Source organism: Hesperophylax consimilis, chromosome 7 (assembly GCF_061612785.1).
Source record: "Hesperophylax consimilis isolate HC1 chromosome 7, BYU_Hcon_1.0, whole genome shotgun sequence".
NCBI lineage: Eukaryota > Metazoa > Arthropoda > Insecta > Trichoptera > Limnephilidae > Hesperophylax > Hesperophylax consimilis.
The window spans coordinates 32,040,051-32,063,707 of NC_142842.1; positions in this window are offsets into that span (position 1 = coordinate 32,040,051).

Genomic DNA, 23,657 nt, shown 5'->3' on the forward strand with positions numbered 1-23,657 from the left:
TTGCCAGGCAAGCTACATCCCTTTCCATTTCCTTTTCAAGTTCGTTTAAATCATTATTGTGATAAAGAATCACTGTGTCATCTGCATAGAGTTGTATTGTACCCTTAAGTCCCCATTTAGCAATATCATTTATATATATTAAAAATAGTAATGGTCCAAGTACGGAGCCCTGAGGCACGCCACATTTTATCGTTCCCATGCTGCTTGTCCCCTTTCCAACAAAGGTCTGACAGTGTCGGTTAGAGAGGTAGCTACACAGTAACTTCAGGGGAGTGCCTACTATGCCTAGGTGTTCTAGCTTCTTTATCCCATGGTCAACCGTATCGAAAGCCTTTTTTAAATCTATAAATAAGCCTGCAGCATGCTTACCCTGGTCTATATGCTTTTGGAGGGCGTATACAAAATCGAAGGCAGCACATTTTGTGTTAGATTGGTTTCTGAATCCATACTGTTGGGATGCTAGTAAATTGTTTGATAGGAGATATTTAGTGAGCCTAAGCTTAATAACCTTTTCAAAAACTTTAGAGACGACAAAGAGGATGGATATAGGACGGTAATTAGAAGGATTTTTTTTGCAATCATCTTTGTAAATCGGAATTATTTTTGCTATCTTTAGTTGATCTGGGAAGATTCCACTATTCAGGGATTGATTAATAAGAAAAACAAGGTGGTCAGCTGATATATCTTTGCAAAAGTTCAGGTACACTGGTGTAATTCCATCTAAACCTGGAGATGCATTAGACTTTAGTTGAGAGATGATACTGAGAACTTCTGTTTTATTTGTTTTGGCCATGTATAAGGACTGGATTGCTTTTTGATCCGTGTTTATAGTGATAGAATTATCTGGATATGATGCAATTGTAGCTGCTAAGTTTTCCCCAACTGATATAAAGAAGTTGTTAAAAGTTGAAGCTATCTGTGTTGGGCATGTTATTTCTTCATTCTTAATGAGAAGACATTCAATTTCATCTTTCTGGGGTGTCGAGCTATTTGTTAGAATTGCATTTATTATTTTCCATGTCTGTCGCGGATTACGCAGGTTTTCTTTAAATATAGTCGTGTAGTATTTGGTTTTAGCATATCTTCTATAGTTGGTAACTTGATTTCTTGTTTTATTTCTCAGTGCTGTGAATATATCACTTTGCTGATTTTTTTTCCAGATTTTAAACGCATTGTTGCGCTGTTTGATAAGTGCATTTAATTTTGCATCAAACCATGGAGTATTACCCCTCCGTTGGTCTCCTATGCGTAACTCAGATTTATGTTGGGATGATTTTATTGCTGTTTTGATGTATTCATTAAAATTATTATAGATTTCATTGGCATTACTGGTGGTTTCGTGTGGAAAGTTGTGGGATTCTACATATGTTTTTAACATGTTTTTATCGGTTTTGGTGTTGTTTGAAAAAGAATGTATTCTATTATTAGTGTGATGTTTCAAGCTGTTTTGGTAATCTAATATCAAAATGTTATGATCACTTAGGTAGGCATCTATATTTGCAGTAGTTGAGGAAATATTTTGTCTGTTTGAGATGATATGGTCTATTAGAGAAGTAGAGGTATCTGTTACTCGTGTAGGATAGGATGTGTTACATATGAAACAGTTGTATGAGTCTAGCGTGTTGATGTATTTAAGAGATGTATTATTTTTTTGAAGAATGTCAATGTTGAAATCACCAAAGATAAGGGTATCATCTGTACAGTTATTTAAAATAGATTCATGATACATTAAGAATTCGTTAATGTTTGAGGTAGGCTTTCTGTATATAACATAAATATTTAACGGTTTAAAATTTCTATTACGGATATATAATTGAAAACAATATGTATGGGAAATATGTATTTGAAAATTTTTTACGACTCAATACGTTCATAATAAAATTATATGTTTAAATCAGTTATTACTTGCTCAGAATTTTTCTCCGGTGAAATCGGTCCTTTCGGCATCGGATTATTGATATATTAAGTATTTTCGTGATGAAATAAAAACAATATTAGAAACATTATGTTAATTCACTTTTCAATCAAATTTTGGAATTATACACACGAGCGTATAAGTACGTATAGACGGGTATATACAAGTGTATAAATTACCTGCTGTAATATAGATAGAGGTGGTATATTGCTGAGTCTAGAAGCAAGCATTAATTGCACATTTTTTCTGTGTTCTTTATTCTGCCTTTGATTTTTTTCACCCTGCTTACTAGCGGATACCTGTTCTTTTTTTCTTTGTTGCCATATGCCTTTGCCTTTGTTGTTATATGATATTGGTCGGTTTTTGTATTGATTTGTTGATGATAAACGTACCTACATGTTATCTGGGTTATAAATGTGAGAATGTTGTCGATATATTTGGGGATTCCGTATTATAGGCCAGTACACATAGCGCCAAAAAGGGGGTTGCGATCGTAATTATTCCGGTAGTCCCAATTTTTTTATATGTTTTATAAACTGATCCCATGATGTATAATCTGAATTTCCAACCATGGCGCACCTGTGCTCGCGCCACCATTTAAAAAAAAACCGGCTGTAATCGCGCCAAAATCTAGTTTTTCCAAAATATCTCATTCTCAATGCAAATTTTGGCTAAATTAGCTAAACAATTAAAGTAGAACATAAAATTACTTACAACTTTTGTGAAAACAATTTTCTTCAATCTCTAATAGGTACCGAGGTAGAAAGTCGTAAAGGTGCGTATATTTTTGAAAAAAACAAGTTTTTTGCGCGACTAGCTTTGATTTTTTGTAAATATCTCGTTTCCAGTACAATTTTGTGTAAAAATTATTGATACTAATTTTGTAGAAAATAAAATTTCATAAAATAAATAGGTATATAATTTATATTTTTATACGTTATTTATTTATACGTTAAACATTTTCCTTGGTGCCGTAATTTTGTTCGGGATAAAACTCCTTTTGTCTTCTGTTTTCCCATATTTAACTGAAACGTAAGTATATATATTAGCCAAGAGATTTATTATAAATTGGTTCAATTTTACCTTAAAATTGAAAATCATTTAAACGTAAGTAAGTGCAGTAACTTAGGGAGATAATTGCACAATTCTATCTACAACAAATGATCTAACAATCTAAACTTAAAAGATTAATGACTCTTTTTAATATTCGAATGACTTTAGGTACTTTATAGGTGACATATGTCTAATTGTCTGTATGGAGAAAAACTTTCGATGTAGAGTTTTTGTTTTATGGAAAAAAAAACTTTCGAATTTCAAAAATTTGTTGTTGGGTAATTTAACTGGTTTTGGTGGATTAGAGCTTGGATACATATTAGAGTTAAAACACATAAATTAAATACCTATTTATTTTATGAAATTTTATTTTCTACAAAATTAGTATCAATAATTTTTTCACAAAATTGTACTGGAAACGAGATATTTACAAAAAACCAAAGCTAGTCGCGCAAAAAACTTGTTTTTTTCAAAAATATACGCACCTTTACGACTTTCTACCTCGGTACCTATTAGAGATTGAAGAAAATTGTTTTCGCAAAAGTTGTAAGTAATTTTATGTTCTACTTTAATTGTTTAGCTAATTTAGCCAAAATCTGCATTGGAAATGAGATATTTTGGAAAAACTAGATTTTGGAGCGATTTCGGCCGGTTTTTTTCAAAATGGCGGCGCGAGCACAGGTGTGCCATGGTCGGAAATTCAGATTTTACATCAGGGGACCAGTTTATAAAACATATAAAAAAAATTGGGACTACCGGAATAATTACGATCGCGAATCGCTAATTGCCCTGGAGTATTAGTAATGAAACGAACTCTTCACAAACACTTAATTGAAATATAAGAGAATACCACTCCTTAGTAAAAAACTCCTTTTATTTTACCATAATTTATTAGATATACCATTGTTACAACTACTCTATTTCTAACTATACAACGACTGTATAGTTAGAAATTTATGTAAAAGCCCAGTAGGGCGTAAATAAAGGAAAACGATTCTAGTGAAGGGGCCACTCTATAACATTCTGTGCCGCTGATTGACAGCCAGCTCGCCAAGTGTCGTAAAAAACGGATTAATAGTAAAAAAGTCTACTTGGGCTAGAAATGATACATAATAACATAACGACAATACTTTAGTGTCATCTTTTTTCTCAAGTGCCTACACATTTACGCATTTAATAATGTATTCTTTTGTATTGGTTATTATTTATATTTATATTTATTATTTATATAAAAAACCTTTACTCACTTGAGGAAGAAGTTAAATTATAAAAAAAAGAAAATTTCACTAATAGATTTCAAAGTAATCGTTTGATTAAATAAAATAATACGCAAAAGAAATGACCGCAGCGACGGGCCGGATGACACACAACCTTACAGGCCGGAACTTTGGCGGCGTCTGAGTCATTACGTAATAACTCCTTACCAACGCGCACACAAATATACTACGATCAATCCAGAGTTTTGGAGTACTGGCGGTCGACTTTCGTGTATCTGGCCAGAAATTGAATTTTCGCGAGTGTTTTTATTTTAATTAATTCTTATGAATACATTAATAAAATCTCTAATCTTTTGTGAGGGAGTCGTCGGGAAGTTACTAATTCATCGTCTAGAAAAATAAAATCTGGTACTTGCCGCTTATCTTACAACATTTTACATTTAATAAAATGTACTTATCGTTTTACATAATATATTTAATTGTAAGGTCCTGTTTTTATTAATCTTAAATATAAATAACTTGCATCCCTTCGAATCCCTCTAGAAACATTTAAGATTTTAGTAATAAGCTCATCAGAAATAATTAAAATGTGAGCGTCGGGGCAAATCCCCGTTATCAGGGTATTGTGTCGCCTTAAATGCAAATTAAATGTGCAATATTACTGCAAAATTATTACTATGGGAAAATAAGTTTTAAGGACAGAACAGGTTATGAGCGTGTTACAGAGCGAGGTTATGGAAATAATCAAATATTTTAAAAGAAAGATTTTTTTGTTTGGCACAAATGTAAAAAAAAAACTTACGCAACATATTTTATAAGCACGACGGGTTTTTTTCACAGAATTTGAACGATCCTTCAAAGTTTCAAGTTCTGTGAAGGTTTTATTCAAATTCTTAGATAATTGCAGTTTTGTGAAACAACTGGCCAATATATCTCAAAACTTGAACAGAACTTGAAAATCAACTAACCGTCATAAACAACCCGTCCTAAGTCATATGAAATAATTTATTTTGAAAAATCATTGGTTTGAAAAATGAACACCCCATTTATTTGTATTATTAAATATTAATTTATTCACTATCGATTTTACAAAAATATAATGGTTCAAAACTTTTTACGAGTTATTTGTTTTGTTTTACAATATTGCTGTCTCAGTTGAGGAATTTATTATCGCGTTTGAGTTTGTGAGTAGTGTAAATAATTAGCTATTTAAAAAAATATATATTTAAATATGTAAATGTATATTGTTTTATTTTCCGGCAACCCAGGCTTTTATTGAAATAACATTATCATATGCAAACAAGTAAATTACCCGCATCACTACAAGATTTCCGTTCTAAGGCAGGTACATATATATGCTTACATATACAAATACATACATACGTATGCATAAACATATATGTACAAATACATACAAACATACAATCACTTACGTATACTCATGCATACACATAATCATAAAAACATAAGTATACAAAGTTTAAATAAAATTATTGGAAAATGTTATTAGGTAATTTATAAATCCTTAAATCTAAATTGCTAAAAAGTTACCATGGAGTGTACATAGTGTCATAAAACCAAAGATCTACTAAGAATTATTGGTAGTTGCTAAGAGGTTATCATGTAATTTAAATAGTGTCATAAAACCAAAAATCTAAAAGAATAATTAGAGATTGTTACAAAGTTATCATTGAATGTAAATAAATAAATATATATATTCTCGTTATCTATTTCACAAATGCGCGCTGCCGTGTAATCAAAATCTCTAAAGTGATGTTTAAAAATATAAGCCCTGACTCAATCTCAATTTAAAACCGTGCAAATGTAGGTAACAATGGGAAATTATGCAAACTTGCTTTATATATTATAGGTAGGAAGAACAAAAAAGAAATACACACTGAATTTTGCAACGGACCACAGCCCGCGGGGCCCAGCTAATGGAATGTCAACTTTGTATAAAGAAGTTTCCAGGGCCCCTTTGTTCAAGGCAAAAACAATTGCCGTGACTGTGTAATGAATTTTAAAGATTTTATTGTTCAAATATTTGCTATTGTCTGTGGAAGCGTTGTTTTTTTTAATAAAATATTCTGTGATCTCTTACAAGTCAGTCATCTTATTTCTTGCTTTTAGACATAGGTACTTTATTTTAAATTATCGAAGGAGGCAAACACTTTGTGGCTTGACATTATTACACAAATGAAAGAATATCTTTGTTTTAAACCACTTTACTTCATTTATATACGTCGACCGGTTTCGGTTGAACTCAACCTTCATCAGGACAGTACAAATATAAACTAAAATATAATACAGAGGAAGATTATTAAGTAAACAATAAAGAAAGAGAAAGTATATAAATGTGAGGGAGAGAGCATCAGGGCAGCGGAGTAGGTAGTGGGGTCGGGGAGGGGTGGGAATTACCCAGGGAGAAAGGAAACATCTTTAAAATAGGGCTTTTAGTTAATTCTTTCTGTTTGTTTAAAATTGGGCAATTATTTTTATTTTTATTTGCTTTTGAGATTTCCAATGATTCTAAATTATTGAGACGTATTCCTATTTTATTTTTATGTAGTATTTGAACTCCTGTCGTTCTATTAAATGTATGATTAGTATTAATTAGGTGTTCGGCAAATTCTGAAAAACCGGTATTTGTTAAACACCTGACATGTTCTTTTACTCGAATATTTACAGTACGCGCGGTTTTACCAATATATATTGCCGGGCAATCGTTGCAATTAAGTTTGTAGATCCCAAAGTGGCTTAACGTATCTTCTTTATCTTTACAATTATTAATTTGGCTAAGTTATTATTAGTATAGAAGGCCGGCCTAATTTCTGATGGAAGTTTAGATGTGCAAAGGGAAGAGAATTTACTTATGAACAAAATTCTACGCCATTGGGTAGTTAAATTATTATTATTAATAGTTGGTAGAGCATTATATAGAAATTTATTTGTTGCGATTCGGCGAAGTTTTTTATCAATAAGATCAGAGTGATAACCGTTGTTATTAGCTATTTGTTTTATTGTAAGGAGTTCGTTAAAAAAATTATTATTAGATAATGGGATGGTGACTAGCCGGTGGATCATGCTGTGAAAGGAGGAATGTTTATGTGAGATAGGGTGATTGGAGGTATTATGGATTACGGTGTCAGTAAATGTAGGTTTTCTAAAAATGTTGAAATTAATTCTATTTTTAACGATCGACAAAGAAAGATCTAGAAAGTTTAAGCTGGAATTTATGCCCATCTCTAATGTGAACTGGATTTGTGAGTGGAAGGAATTAAGGAGTGTCAGGAAAGTGTTTAACTGGCGCTCTGTGCCCGACCAAATACAAAAAATTGTAATTTTGGTGTTTAACAAATACCGGTTTTTCAGAATTTGCCGAACACCTAATTAATACTAATCATACATTTAATAGAACGACAGGAGTTCAAATGCTACATAAAAATAAAATAGGAATACGTCTCAATAATTTAGAATCATTGGAAATCTCAAAAGCAAATAAAAATAAAAATAATTGCCCAATTTTAAACAAACAGATAGAATTAACTAAAAGCCCTATTTTAAAGATGTTTCCTTTCTCCCTGGGTAATTCCCACCCCTCCCCGACCCCACTACCTACTCCGCTGCCCTGATGCTCTCTCCCTCACATTTATATACTTTCTCTTTCTTTATTGTTTACTTAATAATCTTCCTCTGTATTATATTTTAGTTTATATTTGTACTGTCCTGATGAAGGTTGAGTTCAAACGAAACCGGTTGACGTATATAAATGTAATAAAGTGGTTTAAAACAAAGATATTCTTTCATTTGTGTACTTTATTTTAATTGACTTATATTATATTTTGTACGGCGCTGATCTCGATACACAATATTTCTGGACTTGCGAATGATCAGGCACTCATTTATGACTCTCGGGTTAAGTTACTTATTGGCACATATCTTGAAGTATGTTAATGATATATACACATTTAAATAACATATATTTATACACATTTTAATCATATAGTTGCTACTTACAAGACATGAATAGATATACTTTTTTACCGTTCTACTTTTAATTATTATTATTTTTTTTTACTTTCCACATCCAATTCCACACAGGAGGCCCTGAGGAAAATAATTTCTCTTAGAGCCTCTCTGGTTATTTCTGGGGATGCAGTATGGAGGGTCTTTTTGAGGAGAGGAAGGAGTGAACATGGGTCTTGAAGAGACAGATGCGACCCATGGAGAGGAAGGAGTGAAACACAGGAGGGCGGGAAAAAGTATATAGTTTTGTAACACAGAGACCGGCAAACCGTTCCACAGCCGAGCTGTTGAACTCAAGAACGAGTCGTAGAAGCTACCCGTTCTCATGTGACAAATATCAACCATGTACAAATGTCGGGCCCATGTTTGGCTTGTTTTCCGATTGTGCACCGGTACCTAAGGGATCAATGACGCTAGTATCTCGGAGCATCTTCCATTGTAATACCGGTAGAACAAGGACATCATACCTCCCTGACGCCTGTGCTTTAAAGATTGCAATCTGTTTGTTAATGTAGCGAAATCTATCAGACGCACCGTCCGTTTCTGCACAGATTCATGGTTTTTTTCAGGTATTTCGGCGCTCCGGAACAGAGGTGGCTGCCAAATTCAACAGTGGGGCGCACTTGCGATTCGTAAGGGGTCAGCAGTTGTCTACTATTAAAGTATCTGCGGCCCTGAACAGTAAACCCAGCTTCTGTGAAGCTAGCTTGACTCTAGTTTTGAAGGAACCTGAGCTGGTCACTTAGGGTTACACCAAGCATCAGCATCTGTTTCTCACTCTGAATGATCCTTAGTCCCACTGATATTGTTATCAAGGTGTCATTAAAAAATCAGTAGACCAAATAATAAAGCAAAATAGATGATTGAATGTTTATCCAATTTAACGCCTCGGCACAGTTTTGTTTATCAAACTAAAATTAAATTTAAAGAGCTTTATTTACGATAAGTAAATTGCTGTTTTGCAAATACAAAAGACCCTCTCCTTATTCCCGCTACCCATTAATTGACGGCGAAATCACAAGGTAAATTCTAAATTTAGTTTTCACCTCAAAAAACTTCGCGTAAATTATCTCCACGAATAATGGTCTCCGTTCTAAATGTTTTAATGAAAACGGCGAATTAACATGCCGTAGAGCGCCTCTGGGAATATTCTTTAAATCTGATTTTGAATTAGGTCAACTTTTGAGAACCAAGATTAGTTATGAAATGGACTTTGATGGAAATACTATTTTCCGTCTTTTCTGCTCAAAAACTGAAGTAGCATTATTCTGCACATCAAGAACAAAATATCAAACCTACTATTAAACGAGGTTTAAAAATAAACAATAGTTTATTTTTATATTAACGAATCAACTTCGGACGACATTTATCATATCCGTTATATATTTTTTGTAGATGAGATTTCCATATTTATGACGTTGGTTAAAATTAGTGGGTTTTTGTCAATAAAAAAATACTATTTATGACCTATGTTCATCTTCTTATCAATGAAAAGCATAACTCGAGCACAATTTTGCAGTCGAGAGATGGATAAAGTGTATTAGAATGTGAAGTGAAAGCAATCAAAAAATTATGTCTCTGTCTGTCCATCTCCAATAATGAAATATTGTAACTGTATGTCTAGATGAAGGCTTTTGAAATGTATTTTAGACCTGGAATTTACTGCGATTTCTAGTCACGCGATTGTTCAGTCGTAAAAAACTCATTGTTTCAAATAAAGGTGCACCCACATAAAATTAACCATGTTGCACAAAATTTTTCACTGTGGATTTAGGCCTTAGAGTTTGCTGAGTGTGTTAACATACGTTTTATTTGTTTGTCTTACTATGAAGCCTCTAACGGTGAGCTTTGGCGGGATGAAATTTTTACACCTTTTTTCACAAGTAATTAAAAGTCGTTCAAAATAACAACGGAGTGTTTGATTTTCTGGCGAAAATCAGGGAACAAAACTACAAATTATTATGTTAAATAAATCACATTCTCACCATTGAAACATTCCTTCAACACCACAAAGCGAAAAAAATTGTTTGGAATCACGTTATCTTCTGTTTTTTATTTGTTTTATTAAATATATTTTTTCTTTTCTACTTTCTTAGTAAAGGAAAGTTGCTCCGACAGTCCATAAAATAATTTATCAACTATAGGTATTTTTCCCCTCTACCCATTTTATTCTCATTCATGATCTAGAAAAATCCAAATACAGAAAAATATATTTATTCTATATGATTTTGTGCCTAGTTTAATTTTCTGTCATTTTTTGGTCATTTTTCAGGCTCTTCAAAAAGTATATATTTTTTTGATATAAAAAGTTTCTTATTTATAGTCGGCGTAGTGTTCTTGGAAAACATAATAAATGTTAAAATGATAATGGAAAGCCATATCTTGCCGGGTTTTCCCGTACAATAGAAAAATATATTTAATGAGAATATTCCAATAATATGAAATAAAAACATTATATGACAAAGAGAAAGCTGAATCCACTGAGTGATTCTCTAGTTCTCTATTCGTCGATAACATATACAGTTTTTACTAAAGAAAACTGAGCAACCGCGATGATAAAAAAACGAAACAATGAGTGATTCGATCGCTTTAAAAAAATATCATGTTCGTAATGCGATCATCAAAATTTTATTTTTTTTCTAAAAAATATACATCTAAAATACTGGAGGTATTATCTATGTATTGATATTCCGAAAGTGATACAATTAAATCAATGTTGAATTGAAATACTTACCTAAATATGCATTGAGTACGCATTTACTTTTTGACACTAAAAAATGAGTTAATTACTTAATAAGATCCTTATTCACAACTTGTTATATGACCAAATTTAGTTTCCGCAAGCCCAAACAAATTTAGTGTCATTGAGCCGAACGGATTCAAATCGAATACGAATTCTTTCAATTCTAAGAGCTTTGTTAGTTCAACTCCGTTCGTTAAAAAGCCAGTTATTTTATGTAACGTTACTAAAAGAGATGTGTATATTGACATTTAGCCGAATCTTATTTGATACTATGGAGGCTGCGTTAAAAGCTGTCTATCGTCGGTCGGAATAATTCTTATCAATCGTTAACCGTGTTTGCAAATATCGCTAACTGACCATAGATGAGAAATTATGTCAACATCGTATTGATTTTGCTTTTCGATCGTCCATGCTAGACCTCCAAATTAATATTAATATTAACTCCCGCATACAGCTCCAGCGTAGAGTCCGTGTCCGATAAAGGTTACTTTCTCAGCGTTTGTAAACTATTTTACGTAGTACGAGTACTATAGTTTTTACAGTGTCACGATATCTTGGGTGAAAAGGATCCCGATAGTCCTCTAAGTGACGGGTTTATAATAGTAGTTAGACTTGAATTTTGAATACGTTAAAATTGGAGACCACGATTTCATCTTTTTTAATTTGATATTTTATATGTTTTAACAAAAAGTTACAATTACACAACCAATAATACCTAATAGAAGTAACATTTGAGCGATATGAAAATGATAATTGATCTTTATCACTCGGATACCGTTGCTCGGTGGCCGCTATATATACGAGCACTTTTGCTATGAAAAAAAAAACAGTGAAAAACTTTATATTGATAATAAAAAAAAATAAAAAAAAACAAAAGAATTGTTAATAATTTTATTCTAAGCATAAAAAAGATTGAAACGTTTCGAGGCTAAAAACAATTTGTGTTGTAAATTTCTTTTTAGGAAATTGTCTTTTCACCAAATCAGGCAGTTTCGTAATAGATTGAGCATTACGCGGAGAATTTTAAAAGAAAGAAAATATCTCCATTTGTTTTCAACCCCGATTAGCCGGAAATGGGTGTGCGAAGTTTTTTTTACCAAAGCCTGAATCTCTAGATTTCCATCTTAACTTACGACTAAATGATTGTTTTTAAAATGGGTCGAAATAATTTAAGTCAGATAATTTACAAAACAAATGATTTTACATTTTTTACAATTTAAAAAAAAAATGTGAAAAAATAATATTTTACTTACATTCTACTATTTGACCATTTTTAACAACACCCTTATTTCCCGAAGCCAACGCACAAAGGTAGGTACCTCCTTACTCTCAACTTGTACATACGATAAAAGCATAATAAATTTGTAATCAAAATAAGTAAAAGTCGTTCTTTTTTATAATCTGCGAACTCAGGCTTAAGTTCAGGCTTTTTATTATTCGGAAGCCAGACTGATAATTCATCTTCTCGTAAACCATCACGTGGAGCAATTTGTTAACCCCTATATTAGAGCCTTTAAAACAAGAGAAAATAAACTCTTTCTTCACCTTAGAGCAAAGCGGTTTTATTTAAACTTGGAAAGAAATTTAATATTCAGTACGTATTTCACATTTATTATTTGATGTTTTAGAAGTTTCATGAAAATTATATTCTTTCCATACTACGTATATAAAAAGCAATGTGTGGGTAGAATAATTATGCAAAGGTAAAATAAACCATGCATAGATAAAATAACTACGTATTGGCGAAAAAAACTATGTATAGGTAGAATAACTACGAATAGGTAGAATAACTATGAAAAGGTAGAAAAACTATGTATAGGTAGAATAACTATGTGAAGGTAGAATAACTTTGTATGGGTAAAATAACTACGGTTGGTAGAAAAACTAAGTATAGGTAGAATAACTATATGTAGGTATAATAATATAACCTACTATAAGTAGGTTATAAGTAACTTTGAATAGGTATAAAAAACTTTGTGTAGGTAGAATAACTTGATTAAATAAATATATTGTACTTTGAAATGAGATTATGGTTGGTTCCAACAACATGTTATTTTTCTACTTCCTACCTTTCCTAACCATCACTACTTAAGCTGGGATCCCGCTTCATCTGTTCTATGATCTAATTCATGCTATAGAAACCCAAAGTCGAACCGAATTCAACTTTAGTTGTATGAAATGTGTAGATCATAGAATAGATAAGATGGGAACCTAGCATTAGTTTTTAAACATTTGAAAAATGGAACAACCAACTTCTTTCGTTTTGGGCAAAAAGAAGAAAGAAAAAGATTTTCGTCGAAGCTGGTTGGTGTTGTTTGTTGTTATGGAAAATATTGTTTTTGTTTTATTTGTCGGTTCGTGGTTGTTGGCTAACATTTGTTATTATATTGTGTAATTGAACTCTTTTGCAGATGTTATGTTGCCATTTTTCCTCCCATTCCTTGTTTGTACCCTACATTTACTTAAACTCACAGACAATTGTCGATAATGTTAGTATATAAACTATGTACAGTCCAATATTGTAAGTATTACAAGTTTATCTGAAACTCAATAATTCTTACGCAGTTTCGGATTTAAAAAAAATCTATTTGAACTCTTACCTGCAGTTTTGTACTTGAAACGTTCTAAGAATGGAATAATTTTCGACGGTGATCAAATCACAAAAAAAATCATGTAACCTGCTAGTATCATACTGGTATCAAACCTGGGATGCGTGCTCTCTAAAACTAGAAGTTCATTCGCTCAACGATAATTCTGGTTCATTGTTCCTTAAACCGTAAGCAGGTACACGTACCTACCGTGTACGTGTACCATGATTAATCTGTGTAAGCAGGTACATGTACCTACCATGTAAGCGTACCAAGATTAACATGATTGATATAAAGTTATTATTAATCGTCAGTTTAATCTTTATTTCAATCTCTAATATGGTTTCAATATGTGTTTTTATAATTTTTGTTTTACCATAGTACGTCCTTTACCATTATCACAATACGGGCATGAGCCTAGTATGGTAGTTGAGAAAATCACCGGCATCGTAATTAAAAAAATAATTAAACAAAAAAAACTTTTATCTGTGTCAAAAAAGTCATTTGGAATTTACATTAAAAATATAGCACGGGTAAAGGTTCTAGGAAGACCCACAATAACAAATAATATTAAAAAATATTGTGTTTTTGTAGCGATAAAAAAATAAGGCTACTTATTATTTATAATTTTTAAAGATAGATAACGTTACCGGATTACAGATAACCTGGTAATATTAGAATTCCACTTACATTATTATTATAAGCGAAAAATGTTGCTTGTAAAATGTTGGAGGACTTGGCAAACAGAAGATCTAACCTACGACCCCTGGATTGGATCCCGACGCCTTTGTTCACTCAGCTACTAACCGGTCCATTCCTAAATGTATATCTCGATTGTGTTAATCTCCTATCTGAACAGCCGTAATCATTCAAGGAACGCAGATGTATTATCGGAGGACATCCTCTGAGCTGGCCGAAAAAGGTTATTTGGGATTGCTGTTTTTGGAAACATCATCCGAGAGGTTCTCTCTAAAAAATCTACACACGACACCCTTATAGGTACTGAAAATACTCTGAAATAACCTCATTTGTTGATGGGTACGGGTGATAACGTGTTTTCAGATATTTAGAGTGTTCAGCCATGTGAGATACCGAACGTAAGTAATAGGTATTGGACCGTTGAAACCGTCACAGAACAAATTTTTAGAAAAATTTATTAGTTTTACTAACTGGTCTTGCTTGCGATCTAAACATTTTTTATAGTCAAAACATTTCACAGGGTTTAAACAGTTACATTAATTATCATGTCAACACACAGCAAACTGCACGGAGTCTGTGAAACTATGAATTCACCAATCCGTGGATATTTTGAGAGAAGGGTGGGGTAGGTGGGTGAAGTCGATGGGAAGAGGAAGTTGGTGAAGTAAACGGAAGCATCGTTTCGAAAATGAATAGAGGTCTATCACTAGTAATATTTAATCAAATTTATTTGCGCTCTATGGGATTTGAACCAGTTATCCCTCAATCCGTAGTAATCTTAACCGCTTAACCGAAGGAGGTCTTCATCATATGCATTTGAAAATAATGTTTTTTTAAAAGATGCTGGTGATGACATTTTGCGGCAAGCCAATTTTCAAATGAGTTTGTCCATTATGAAATACTTGAGAAGCCGGGGAACCTCACAATGTAATATGATAGCAAAACACAAGACAAAGGCATCTGAGGAAGCCGCAAGTAATGTCGACAAGTTAAATACTTTACAAACTGTGTTCACAACGTCACTCCTTAACAGAAATTACATATAGTTAACCTTCAAGCGCAATAACAAACATGAACAAGTTATTTAAAACATATAGACGACCTCTTGTAAGTAATTACATAAAAAGTGTAAATAATTTACTTATTACATAACACAGGAGGTCTTGAAGATGTTTTTTTAAATTTCAAAAAAGTAATAATACAAAAAGTTTAAAATATAAAAAGGTTTAAAAAGTAATGCCTTTCGTAGGAGCAAAGAGAAACTACCTGGAAAATCGTACGTAATAATACTATTACAGATGCGACAGTGCATTATGATAACTTTCACATTGTGTGATGTATTTCTAATGAATTGATATTAGATTGTACCCATCTATGAATACTAGTAGGTTAAATTAGGCAAAATCAGAAAAATAGTTTATTTCAAAGGCAACAAATATATTGCTTACCAAAATCAATTTTGACTCATTAAACACTGTACCCTTAAAACAAAAAGAACTAAAACATGTAACAAAAAGTGAATGTATGAAATACTAAATCCACATCGCAAAAAAAGAAGTATTTATAACTGATAAAGTGATGCTTGAACCTTAAAATGTAAACTGAAGTCAAATTTAGCAATTTTATTTTATCAATTAAATAATAAAATGTAGTCAAACTTTACTTTTTTTGTCGAAACCAAACATTTTTTACAAGCTGATATTTTAACTGTATTATTTTTGGTGTCAGGTACTTTATTTGACAAACGTAAGCTTAAATATATAGGTAACGTTTTAATGCGAAATAGGGTATAAAATTTTGGTGAACATTTACCCATTTTGGGTTGGAAATGTATTTTTTTAGGTGTAACTTTTTACTTCATTTGGTAAGCAGTTAAACATAAACGTATTTTAAAGATGAGACTTAGGACGGGATGTTTCGGAGAATTTCAACAATTCTTCACATTTCAAAGTTAATTTTCAAGTTCTGTTAATATTTAAGTTTTGTCAAGCAGCTAGCCTAGGAGTGATATAATAATAGAACATGAATGGGACTTTCAAAGAACTCCAAAAAAAAATGTTGAAATTTGAAGAATTGTTCAAATTCTCCGAAACAACCGTCCTTACTGTACACGCTGGTGGGTAATATTATAAACACGATAAATTATTTAATAATAGTAGGGGGAGGTCCTACAGTACCGGCCGGCCTCTAGTACCAGCCAGTTACAATTTCCGAGATTCTACAACAGATGGCTCTGAGACAGTTCATGCAATACACGCAGTATGGTATCACATGAAGATGCCCCGCTCGGCGGCGACAAGTTTCAACTAGCTTCGTGTCAGTGTTAAGATATCTGTTGGGAGGAGCGGACGTTCGCCGCACGATTAAAGTTCGGTGTGTTATTTCTATAGTTTTGAGGACGACTTCTAAAGAAGTCAAACTTGGTATGTATTGAGTGTTTATATAGCTATTATAAAATACATTTAAAATAAATCTTTATTCGCACAGTGTCACGCTATGTCGAAATTATATTTTACTCCGTTCCCTACAGTACCGGCCACAAAATTGTCCTCCAGTACTGGCCACTATTTAAATTAACGTTTGTGTGATTAATTTTGCTTTTAGGTACACAAAGATGCCAGACCAGGAAGATATTAGTCAGACGAAGAAGAAAAAGGGGACCTGGGATCCTAACAATTTGCGAAAAGCCGTGGAAAAGGTGCTGAGTAAATGAATATGCTGGAACAGAAAAAGGCAGATAAAATGTGTGCTGAATCAGTTAGGCGAGGCAAGCGTTTGCTTTCAGGAAAAGATGTTGCCAAAAATAGTACAAAAAACAAAAAAAAATGTCAACAGTCTCCCAATACACCAACTCAAGAAGATACAGTCTGCCCATTGTGTCTTGACTCTAGAGTCTCATGACGAAGACTGGATTCAATGCGGAAATTGTAAGATCTGGATACACGAGGCCTGCGCCAACGTTTCAGAGACATCAGTAATATATATTTGCGATTATTGTCTTGGATAAAGTTAATATTTCATTTTTTTGCTATTATTTTTTTATGTTTAGCGATTATTACCTTGGATAAATATTGAATTTTTAGCTGGCCGGTACTGGAGGCCAATTTTTTAAATGTCGTTTGTTCATGTTCTTTCAATTTTATTAATAAAGTTGTCTGTTTCTAAATATATCGAAATTTTATTATTTCTATTTATAGTAAAAGAGTTCCTTTACACATTTCACTAGATATTTTGCACATAAGCGAAAGGATTTTTATTTCATTACAAATAATCCTTAAGGTGACGGTACTAGAGGACCTCCCCCTATTACAATTAAGGTCATTGACATGATAATTAAATGAAAATTAACATAAAAAATCCAGTTTTTTAATGTAGATGTATTGATACATACAAATGTTGTTTTGCAATTTAAAAAAAAAAATATTAAAACTATCCAGTTTTTATCTATTCATAAATGAAAGGTACAAAACACACAGCATCGCTTCGGTTGGTACGAACCGAAGCAGCAAAAATTTCTCATTTTATGTGTAACCGCACAAGAGTCCCAACTGCTCCCAACCGACTGGAGCCAGTGAAACTATGGCATCCCCGATAGGGGTATGTTGTGAAGCTAAAGGTAGTAGGGAGGGGAATAAGATGGGGAAGAGGAAGGTAGAAAATACCTGGCTATTCAGATGTGGTCATCAAACACGGCCAAGTCCATTTCTAGCAACGTGGTTTACAACAGAGCGATACTGAGAGTATCTACCACTCTGGAACGTTCCTCAAATATACTACAGGGTTTTCCAATAAGAGGTGTTATTTTGAATAGCCCAATATTTCGGTAGATGTTACTTTTGAAGCTGTCATTTTTTGATATTTGACAAGTAGAAACTGCGCCATTAATAAAAATGGAACGATACACGCTTCAACAACGCATTGAAATTATTCAAATTCACATGAGTGAATCAAATATCATCTTGAGTGATGAGGCCCATTTCCACCTCGGTGGCTTCGTCAACAAGCAAAATTGTCACATCTGGGGCTCGGAAAACCCAAGAGTTATTATTGAAAAGCCTCTTTATCCTCAACGTTGACTGTTTGGTGCGGTTTATGGTCCGACGGAGTCATTGGACCTTACTTTTTCGAAAATGAGGCTCGAGCAACAGTTACGGTGAATGGATTGCGCTATCGAGAGATGATTAATCATTTTTTTTGGCCGGAATTGGATGGTATTGATCTGGACAACGTTTACTTTCAACAAGACGGCGCTAAGTGCCACACAAGCAACGAAACCATTGATCTTTTACGATTAAATATCAAATTAACATCTCTTATTGGAAAACCCTGTATATATTATTTTAAACTAGTAGGTCGTGAAAAAAAAAATAATCAAATCAAATTTACTTGCGCACGCCGGGATTTGAACCCGCATCTAATGGCTTGCTAATCGGGAGCTTTACCCCTGGACCACGGAGTCACTTACTCTTACTCTTCATTCAATGATTTTGCTACCGTGATTAGAGAAATTTTTAAAGTGAATACCGCTCAAGAATCCTAACTGCTTCCGCCTGTTTATTTTTCAAAATTCAGTGGGCTCAATAGGATCCCCAAATGGGATATGTTACGATGCTGAAGCAAGTCAAAAAAGAGAGAAAAATGATGTATCTTCGCGTTTTAGCCATCTCAAGCAACGTTTTGATTTCAATGTTGGTATTTCACTAGAGCGATGCTGAGTATAACGACAAAAAAATTTTTCACCGAAAGAGTATCCAAAGATTATCACCATAAAATCTTTTAAATTTCGTTAAAATCAGTTCCAGAGTATCCTTCCTGTGTCACAAAAGACTTCTACAGTACAGGCCTCAACGATTGTTGTCAATATACGTGTATTTAACATGTAATGTTATTAAATAAACAGAGTAAATATACTGTTTTAAACAATGGAGTTTACTTAGCAACAACACTGATTTCGTAATTTGGCGGTTGCGCGCCCAGGCCTGTATTCTAGTCAACCTTCAAGTTGCTATCATGTTCTAGCTGTCGATTGTACCTATTTCATATTGTGTGAAAATGGCTTGCACTGACGCAATATACTTTGTAATGTCATGAACATAGATTCGCAATATTATCCCCTGTGGCTCTGCTTTCCTGATATCGGGGTCATCCAGTGTAGGGTGACTTTGGGGATGTTTGGATAAACATGTAGGAATGGCTACTCCAAATGTGTGGGTGTAGATTATAAATAGCTTGAATGTGAGGGCCATTGAGAGTATTGGTGAGAATATTGACTGTGTATTGAAAATTACCTTATAAAAAAGTGATAATATTTGTCAAGTCTCAAATATTTCTCCATTAAATGAAAATATTTATATGTCAGCGCCACCTAGTAGGAGATTCAGTATTTGAACAATGCCTTTCCCCCAAAAATTAAGTTGGTTGTTTCCGAGAGAAAAAATCTAATAAGCATAATTGTTGAATAAAATAATAATATTTGGCGGTTTAAAATAAGCCGACGTAGCATAGTGACTACTGCACCTTACCGGCAGTAAAAAGGCTGCGGGTTCGATTCCCGTCAGTGGCTATTTTTTTTCATCTACATGGGTATTTCAGGCTAATAATTTCCATAAAAAACCTTATAAGTTTATTTTTAAAAATTATAATAGTACAAATTTTTATCTTTTAAAAAATAATAAAAATGTACGTAGATTTAAAACAAATAGGCAAAACAAATTTATAATAAGAAAGGATAGTAATTTTTGTTGTTGTTGTGACAGCGGTTTCAGCTTTGAATGCTATTATCAAGCTGTAGACTACGTTGAGGCGACATAATTATATGATTTTATTAACCTTTCCCGATTTTTATTTGTTCCATGATTGGTTCGAGTGACTATTTATTAATATGTTAGAAAAACAATTGAGTGAAGCACTTACCATAAAAAATGGCTTTAATGATGGCAGATTTGTCTAATTGGTTTAATTTTTATTTTAAATATGCTGTATTAATTATTTAAATTTATGTTCAAAATTATAAATGATGGGTAGTATGGACATTTCTGATTTAATTAAACTCATCAAATACCATTTAACTTACAGAGCCACTTGTTCCAAAATTCTGTTTAATATGAAAAAATTCCACGACTGAGAATTTCCAACACTCGCTTGTACCTAGATTACATCAGTACAAGTCCTTAATAGATACGCAGATGTTGTGGATCTACATATTTAACTGCGCGGAAAGTAGGTACAAGAAAGCTATTCTTTGACATGTTTTTAATCAATATTAATTTACCCTAAGTCTACTAATACAGTCTAATAATTCCTCAAGGATCGAATCTCGGTCCCATGTTATTCCTCATTCTGATTGATGACATTCAGGATTGCATACGTCACAGTTCATGTCTACTATTCGCAGATGACATGAAACTGATGAAGGAAATCGAATCAGATTATGATTATTCGAAACTGCAGGCCGACCTCGATTCAATCATGATATGGTCGGTAGAAAATAAACTTAACTTCAATATTAAAAAATGCGTTGTTATGACTTATAGTCGTTCACAAAATCCGGTATTCTGCCAGTATAGAATGAATGGTGAAGTACTTACACGCGTAAACATCATCAAGGACCTTGGGGTGATCTTTGATCCCAAGCTGACATTTTCAAACCACATAGTCCAGCTTACCTCGGCTTGCTCCAAAACTCTTGGTTTTGTAATTAGAACTTGCAAACAATTCAATAACAAAGAAGCAATGACCTCCATGTTCAACGGAGTGGTCAGAAGCAAGCTGGAGTACGCCAGTACTGTCTGGATACCTTATCAACTTAAATACATAAATATGATTAACAAATTCAAAACAAATTCCTAAGGTATGTTTACATGCGATCATACGGAATATATCCGAAATTCATGCATCACGTGGAACTGCTAAAGGAGACAAATTACCAAAGCCTGGAGACTAGGCGTAATGCCGGACTCATGGTATTTGAATTAAAGTTACTAAAAAACCTTATCGATTGCCCATATCTCCTGTCATGCTGTGGATTATTCGTTCCTGATAAATACTGTCGAAATCGTAGCCACGACCTATTCTGTATACCGCAGGGTCGGACAGATGTCATTGCCCGACATAGCATGACAAGAGGTATGACCTTACTAAATGCCCTACCAGCGGATATAGATGTGTTTAATATCACTATACCATGTTTTAAAAAATATATGTACATGTATTGTTAGTTTTAATAAAATTGTACCATAATTGGACTTACCTGTCTGTCGTACAATAAAAAAAAAAAAAAAAAAAAAAAAAAATACTTACATATAACTTTTTGCACTGAATTGTATCTCCTATGTTTATATCGTTTCATTTTATGGTTTTTATCTTTGTTTTACGATCAAATTCTACAGTGAATTGATATATATATATTTTTTTACAGCTTTTGTAAGCTTGTTTTCTGCGATGTGCAATTATTGTTTATGGTATATTTATACAGTGGATATTAAATTAAATGTGGTTTTACTATTTAAGTCATGAGTTATTACCCATTAGTTATTAACATGTTACGCTTATTACTAGAGCTTTTATAAGAGTGTTACGCTTATCACTAACGCTTTTATTAGGGTGTTTCGCTCATAACTAGCGCTTTTATAAGGGTGTTACGCACATCACTCGCGGTTTTATAAGCGTGTTACGCTCATCACTCGCGCTTTTATAAGAGTGTTACGCTCATCACTCGCGCTTTTATAAGGGTGTTACGCTCATCACTAGCGCTTCTATTGCGAGTAAATATTTTTATTCTGCCGAATACTGAGTAGAAGCTGACTCTGCTAGAACTCGGGATGTTTCAATGGGAGAAATAAAATCCGGTAGACCCCTTTCACGTTGATTCCGGTTTTATATTTCAATAATTTATACTATGTATTTCCATTTCTACCGTCAATATTTAGACGAGCACAATATGCATTATGTATGGCGCTTTCCGGATTGAACTCAAAACGAACTTCTCTCATATTAAATCGAAAGCAAATGTTATCACAGAGTTTGACATGGAGTTTTTAACTTGCCGAGAAGGTAGTAATTATGTTTTCCAGCAGTAAACAACTTTTTTGGATGACATTGTAAAAGTTTTTTTTCTCTGATACGATTTCTTTTATCAATCTGAAAAATAAGAGATAAAACATAATTATTTTACGATGGATTAATCATCTATTTACAATACCAACAGGATTAAGTTTAATTAAAAGACTGAATGTTATGGAAATGAGATTCGTGAGGCGTATGTGTGGTAAAACAATGATCTTGATAAATGTTGAGATTTACATAGAATGCATGGCTGATGTAAGCGTAATAAGTAAGATTAAGAAAGAGATGCTCAGATAGTTTGGGTATTTAGAACGAATGAACGAAGAAAGGAGCATAAGCAGAATAAATGACTTTGTGAATGGTAAAAGAAATCAGGAACGCCTGAGGAAGACATGGCACGATCAAGTGAACCAGCTAATTGAGTTGGGACATGTCAAGAGCCAGAATAACAGAAGTATGTATGAATGTGAATGGGGCAAGGAGTGTGTGACAAGATTGAGTTGTTTTGCAATCGGTCCTCTCTGCCTTCCCCTATGGGAAACGGTTAGGTAGTTAGTTATATTAGCAATTTGATTTAAAGCAAGATTCCTATCATTCGATATCATGTGCTAGAATAACTGTTCTGCCTTGTGGTATCAAACAAGTTGTGTTGGCGACTACGGTCGAAGTTTGCAGGCACATATTTAAGCGATAATTAATTTAATGCGATAGCATCACAAGAGAAATGGAATATCGACAGAGTATAATAATATAATAATAAAACTAAGTATTGTAAGATTTTCATAATATCTGGTTTAAAGCTAAATCTATTCGCTGTCTCATATAAGTTCATATTATGGTGCATCGACATCGTATAAGTTCTTTTTCAAGCATATTTGTGTATTTAGTTTGGTGCAGAGTCCGTACACACCACTAGTGTACTCCAGATTTGTTCTATTTGTAAAAATAATAATAATAATTGACTAATTTACATAGCGCCGTAATTGTGAATGCGCTGTACAAATATAATCATTAAATAATAAATACAACTGGCTTACAACTAGGATTCATAATAACTAGTGACTTACATCTAAGACTTATATCTAGTGACTTGTGACTAAGGCTCATAACTACTGACTTAAAACTAGTGACTTATATCTAAGACTTATGTACGATGATTTGTTAAGACTTAAGTAACTTACGACTAACGCCTATAACTACTGTCTTAGTGACATATATATTTACATTTGTAGAGACTTACAACTAACTCACTTACATTTAAAAATACATTAATAAATACTCTTTCTAATTTTACTAGCGCTAGAAGAAGAAGGAAGTCATATAATATTATGATGTTTCATGATTAATTTTAG